We start from the raw sequence: 6,000 nt of genomic DNA, 5'->3' as shown, positions 1-6,000 counted from the left end.
AACTAATTTCGGATGACTAGATAATGTTAAAAGAAGACTGAATTTTAAAACCGTCAGATGAATAACATTCTTGCCAACCATTTTGTAGTATTTAGCTTGTTGTTTGCTGTGAGACATAAAAAGGCATTTTCTCCTATTCAGCAACTGGCGATCACAAGATACACCAAAACACAACATCAATTCACAAAACACAACACTTTATTCGTTCGCTGTAATCCAAATCGTTAAAATCCATATGTTTGCACACAATAAAACGTAAGCAAGAGCAAGTTAGCCGGCCATTAGGAGAAGCGCGTCGGTCAGAGAAGGAGCTCGAATCGCAAGTAAGTCTCTCCGAAATACTCTGTATTTGCTGTATTGCTTGGTGTATTATTTACTAGAAGGAAGATACATTTAGTTTCTGCACTTATTCTTTTTATTCATAACTTTGTTTCGGGAGCTATTCACAAATTGCACTTTAACCAGGACAGTTTGAAGCGCGCTGTACGCAATTGCCAGCCGTTATCAAATAATAATTGTTGGCTTTTAGCACAGGTAGTGAGTGATAGTTTGGTTTCGATTTGAGTCATCGGCAGACCATTGCGCTGATTAATCTTTGGGATAATTATAAAAGCATCCACACCTGTTCTCACTCAAGTAGTGATCAGTGTGTATTTAATAAGCGTGTCAGCGCTGTCGCGGTAGCGTCAGCGGGAGCGTTCAGCCCTCGTGTTCAGCCGCCTCGTGTGAAGACCGACAAGTGTAAAGACATCTTTTTCGACTCGACCTACGATCGACTCCACCGTAGAACGAACACTGAGAACGCACCTAAGTATTTATTTATTTCTCTATCCTCTTTCTCCTTCTCTCTTTTCTCACAATGTGCTTTCAATACATACCCACTATTTCTACCCCTCGCTCCACTATCAGACGCAGACGGCAGCGCAACACTGCTAATCTGCGTCCTATTCCTTCCTCTACTAATATCCCTCCCTCGTTTTCTCTGGGTCTATGGAATTGTCAGTCAGCTGTAAACAAAGCTGACTTCATTCCAGCTTTTGCCACTCATTCCAATCTGAATATCTTGGCCTTGACTGAGACCTGGATCCGTCCAGAAGACTCAGCAACTCCTGCTGCTCTCTTTAACAATTTCTCCTTCTCACACACCCCTCGCCACACTGGCAGAGGTGGAGGCACAGGTTTCCTTATCACAAACAATTGGAAATACTCAACCCACACCTCTCTCTGTAATAACAACTCATTTGAATACCATGCTATTACAGTTACAGCTCCTGCTAAAATCCATCTTGTAGTCATTTACCGCCCTCCAGGTCAATTGGGCACCTTTGTTGAGGAACTAGATGTGCTGCTATCCTCATTCCCTGAGGATGGCAGCCCACTTGTAATCCTTGGTGATTTCAACATCCACCTGGACAAACCGTATGCTACAGATTTTCGCTCCCTTCTATCCTCATTCGATCTCAAACTTCTTACTACCTCACACACACACAAATCTGGCAACCAACTTGACCTCATCTACATACGCAACTGCACTACAGAAAACACTTTGGTCAAACCCTTACACTTCTCTGATCATTACTTCATCACATTTAATCTACATCTCACTACTCATACGCTTCCACCTCCTCTACCAGTTAGTTTCAGACGAAACCTGCGTTCTCTTTCTCCCTCTCACCTCTCCTCCGTTGTGTCATCCTCTCTTCCGTCACCCACACAATTCTTCTCTATGGATGTCAACACTGCAACAGACACTTTATGTTCCACTTTAACCGCTTGTCTAGATACTATCTGCCCTCTGTCTTCTAGGCCAGCTCGCGCTACTCCCTCTAACCCTTGGTTATCTGATGTTCTTCGTGAACACCGGACCAAACTTAGGGCAGCAGAGAGAAAATGGCGCAAATCAAACGAACCATCTGACCTGAGTAAGTACCAATCTCTGCTCATTTCCTTTTCACAGGACGTCCATAGAGCTAAATCCGCATATTTTCACAACAAAATCAACAGCACCTCAGACTCTCGCACACTTTTCAGAACTTTCACCTCTCTCCTCTGTCCCCCTCCACCACCTCCCACCACCTCTCTTTCTGCAGACGATCTTGCCAATTTTTTCACACAAAAAACCACACTCATCAGCAGTCAGTTCACACCTCCACACACACACACTTTTGAATCAGCCACATCCACAGCCAAACATCTTCTCTCCTCCTTCTCTACACTCACTGAGGACGAAGTATCTAAGCTTCTCCTCTCCAGTCATCCCAATACCTGCCCTCTAGATCCCATCCCCTCACATCTCCTACAAGCCATCTCCCCTACACTCTTACCAGCACTCACACACATCATCAACACATCTCTCTCCACCGGCATCTTCCCCACCACATTCAAGCAGGCTCGGGTAACCCCACTGCTTAAAAAACCCACATTAGACACATCACTTGTAGAGAACTACAAACCTGTTTCTCTCCTACCATTCATTGTGAAAACACTTGAAAGAGTTGTTTTCAACCAGGTCTCATCTTTCCTCTTACAGTCTAATCAACTGGACGTAAACCAGTCAGGCTTCAAAAAGGGCCACTCAACTGAGACGGCATTATTGTCAGTTACTGAAGCCCTGCGGCTGGCTAAAGCTGCATCCAAATCATCAGTCCTCATCCTCCTTGATCTGTCTGCTGCCTTTGACACTGTGAATCATCAGATTCTTCTGTCCACCCTCTCATCACTGGGCATCACAGGGACTCCACTCCACTGGTTTGAGTCCTATCTCACAGGTGAGGAGGAGAGGTATCCAAAACACATCAACTGACCACGGGGGTTCCTCAGGGCTCAGTGCTTGGACCTCTCCTCTTCTCCATTTACACCACATCATTGGGACCCATCATTCAGGCACATGGTCTCTCATATCACTGCTATGCTGATGACACACAGCTCTACCTCTCATTTCAACCAGATGATCCCACAGTAGCTGCACAAATCTCAAGCTGTCTGGCGGACATCTCGGCATGGATGAAAAAACATCACTTGCAGCTCAATCTAGCAAAGACTGAGCTGCTTGTTTTCCCTGCTAATCCCACCATACAACACGATTTTACCATCCAGCTAGGTTCATCTTTGATTACTCCTTCAGGGTCGGTCAGAAATCTTGGAGTAATCTTTGATGACCAGCTGTCCTTCAAAGACCACATCTCAAAGACAGCTCGGTCATGCAGGTTTGCATTGCACAACATCAGGAAAATCAGACCATTCCTTACGGAGCATGCAACACAGCTTCTTGTCCAAGCCCTGGTCATTTCTAGACTTGACTATTGCAATGCCCTTCTGGCTGGACTTCCATCTTGTGCAATCAAACCGCTGCAAATGATCCAGAACTCTGCAGCACGTCTTGTATTCAATGAGACCAAAAGGGCTCATGTCACACCTCTATTCATCTCTCTGCATTGGCTACCACTCGCTGCCCGGATCAAATTCAAAGCCCTGACTTTTGCTCATTGCTGGCTTGTGGTACCATCACAGAGAGGCATGAAATCCCTCTCTAGAACTTTTTCTTTCATTGTTCCCGGTTGGTGGAACGATCTTCCGTCCTCCATACGCACAACAGAATCACTCGCTTCATTCAAAAGACAGGTAAAAACTCATCTCTTCCATGAGCACTAAATCTTACATAAAAAAATAAAAAAACTCTTTCCCCCTCTATTTCTCCTTTCTTCTTTCCTTTTCTGGTCTTTGCTACTCTGAGCAGTGTACAAATCTTGGTATTTAGGGCACTTTTTGTGTTTCGTTGCCTCTTCTTGACGGATCGCTTCCTGTTCCCTTTCGGGGAACTCGAGCTGCGTCGAAACGCTGTGAGAACGCCTCTGCGTTAATGCGTCGTGAAGCGCCTGTAGAACCATTCCATCGGAAAAAAGATCGATCGTCGGCGTGATGACGTCATCGACCGGAAGCTATAAAACGTCCGTGAAAACAAACAGGAACTAGCTTCTGTGCCTTCAGTAAGCGATCTGTGTGAACCTGTCTGTCTATTTGGTGTTTTTGTCTGTCTATTGAAAGAGTTTTTCCACCCTTTGTTAAATATTCCATATATATTTCACAAAAAAGAGAAAATAAAATAGATAGAGAAATGGCGAGCGAAAGCAGTAACTTTAAGAGGTGTGTTCATCCCTGCCCACGCTACATCACGAGTGGGGATACACACTCTCTTTGTGTTGCCTGCTTGGGAGCGCAGCATGCCCAGGCAGCCCTCGAGGGGGCTGCTTGCGAGCACTGTGAGCGTATGCCACTGAGAACGCTGCGCTCCCGCCGGGCACTCTTCGAGGAGGGTGCCTCGGCTCGTGTTCCCCGCGGCTCTGGTCCCGCTGCTGCCGAGGCAGAGCGGAGGCTTCAGTCGTGGGGTTCACAATTGGATGTTGCGGAGGGGTTTGAGACGGGCGCTGCCTTATCTCTGCCCTCACCCGCTCCATCCAGCGGTTCTTCTCGGGGCTTGGAAGCACGCATTGCGGTTTCTTCCCCCCCGAGAGAGCCGCCGGTGCTCCAACTATCCAGCTCCGAGGAGGTGGACGTTGAGAGCATCGCGACTGAAGATTCGCCACTTCAGTCCCCTGCGAGTGATGAGCTCGTTGAGGTTCTAACGCGAGCCGTGGCCAGATTAAACATCGACTGGCCCGTAGAAAGATCTGAGGCAGGAAAAAGACGTTCTAGTAAATTAGACGAAAGATTCCTGCCCGCTCGCGCTTCAGAACCTCAGCGGCGGGGCCTGCCATTCTTTCATGATTTGCACACCGAGGTGGCAACATCATGGAGGAGACCGGCATCTTACCGTGTGTTCAGCCCTCAGACTACGGTCTATAGTAACATCATTGGGCTGAAACACTACGGTTATGGGGCGATGCCAAAGGTAGAAGAGACGCTTGCGAGCCATCTCTCGCCTTCCTCGGCATCGTCCCTAAAGGCCCCGACTTTGCCCACCAGACCATTGAAAACAACGTCGGCGCTGGTGGGCAAAGCGTACTCGGCGGCAGGTCAGGCTGCTGCATGCCTTCACACCATGGCAATTATGCAGGCTTATCAGGCTGACCTGCTTAGGGACCTAGATGGACGCGATGAAGTGGGGGGTGATGTCATAAATGAGCTTAGAACAGCAGCTGATATAACTCTCCGGGCCACCAAAGAGACGGCCAGATGTGTTGGCCGCTCGATGGCAGCATTGGTGGCTACGGAGAGACATTTATGGCTCAACCCCACCGAAATCAAAGAGAGGGAGAAGAGCTTTCTGCTCGACGCGCCGCTGTCTCCTGGTGGCCTCTTCGGTGACGCAGTACACTCTGTCGCCGAGAGGTTCCAGGAGTCAAAGAAACAAGCTGCGGCGCTGAAGCAGTTTCTCCCTCTCCGAGTCCAGGTCCCTGGGGCTGCCGCTGACATCAGGCAGCCCAAGCCGAGTACGAGCTCAGCTCACAGGGCACAACAAAAGCAGAGCGTCGCCGCTCGGGCTCCCCCTCAGCGCGGGGACCAGGGGCGGCGCTCTCAGACGAAGCCTTCGAGGGGCAGGGCTGATCTGCGGACAGTCCTGATCGCCAAGAAGGCTTCGTCGAAGCGTTCCTGACGCCAGAAGCGTCAGGACGCTGAGGGTGGTTCCCCCCGTGGGGAAACGGTGCTTACCCCTGCCTACGGTACCCGTTTCCCTACGGCACCCTCGGGGGGCCGCGCTGCCAACCCTGCCGCAATGCCGGGGCGCAGTCGGTCTCCGCGGGCCACCCGAGGGTGGTCCGCACCCCCTTCGGGGGGTCCCCGAGCAGTCAAGTCAGTTGTTCCCTGCCGGTCCGCCGCTTCAGGGCACTGTGCTTGTTGCTCAAAATACACCAGAGGCCAGCCTCGAGAGGCTGGTTCCCTTAGTAGATTTTCTAGACGAATGGAAACGTCTATCAAATATATCTCAGTGGGTCCTGCAGATAGTAGAAAAGGGGTATGCCATTCAATTCAGAAGTCGGCCACCTCCTTTCTGCGGTGTCC

Source organism: Pseudorasbora parva, chromosome 1 (assembly GCF_024679245.1).
Source record: "Pseudorasbora parva isolate DD20220531a chromosome 1, ASM2467924v1, whole genome shotgun sequence".
NCBI classification, from domain to species: domain Eukaryota; kingdom Metazoa; phylum Chordata; class Actinopteri; order Cypriniformes; family Gobionidae; genus Pseudorasbora; species Pseudorasbora parva.
Note: the sequence above shows the minus strand (reverse complement) of the source record.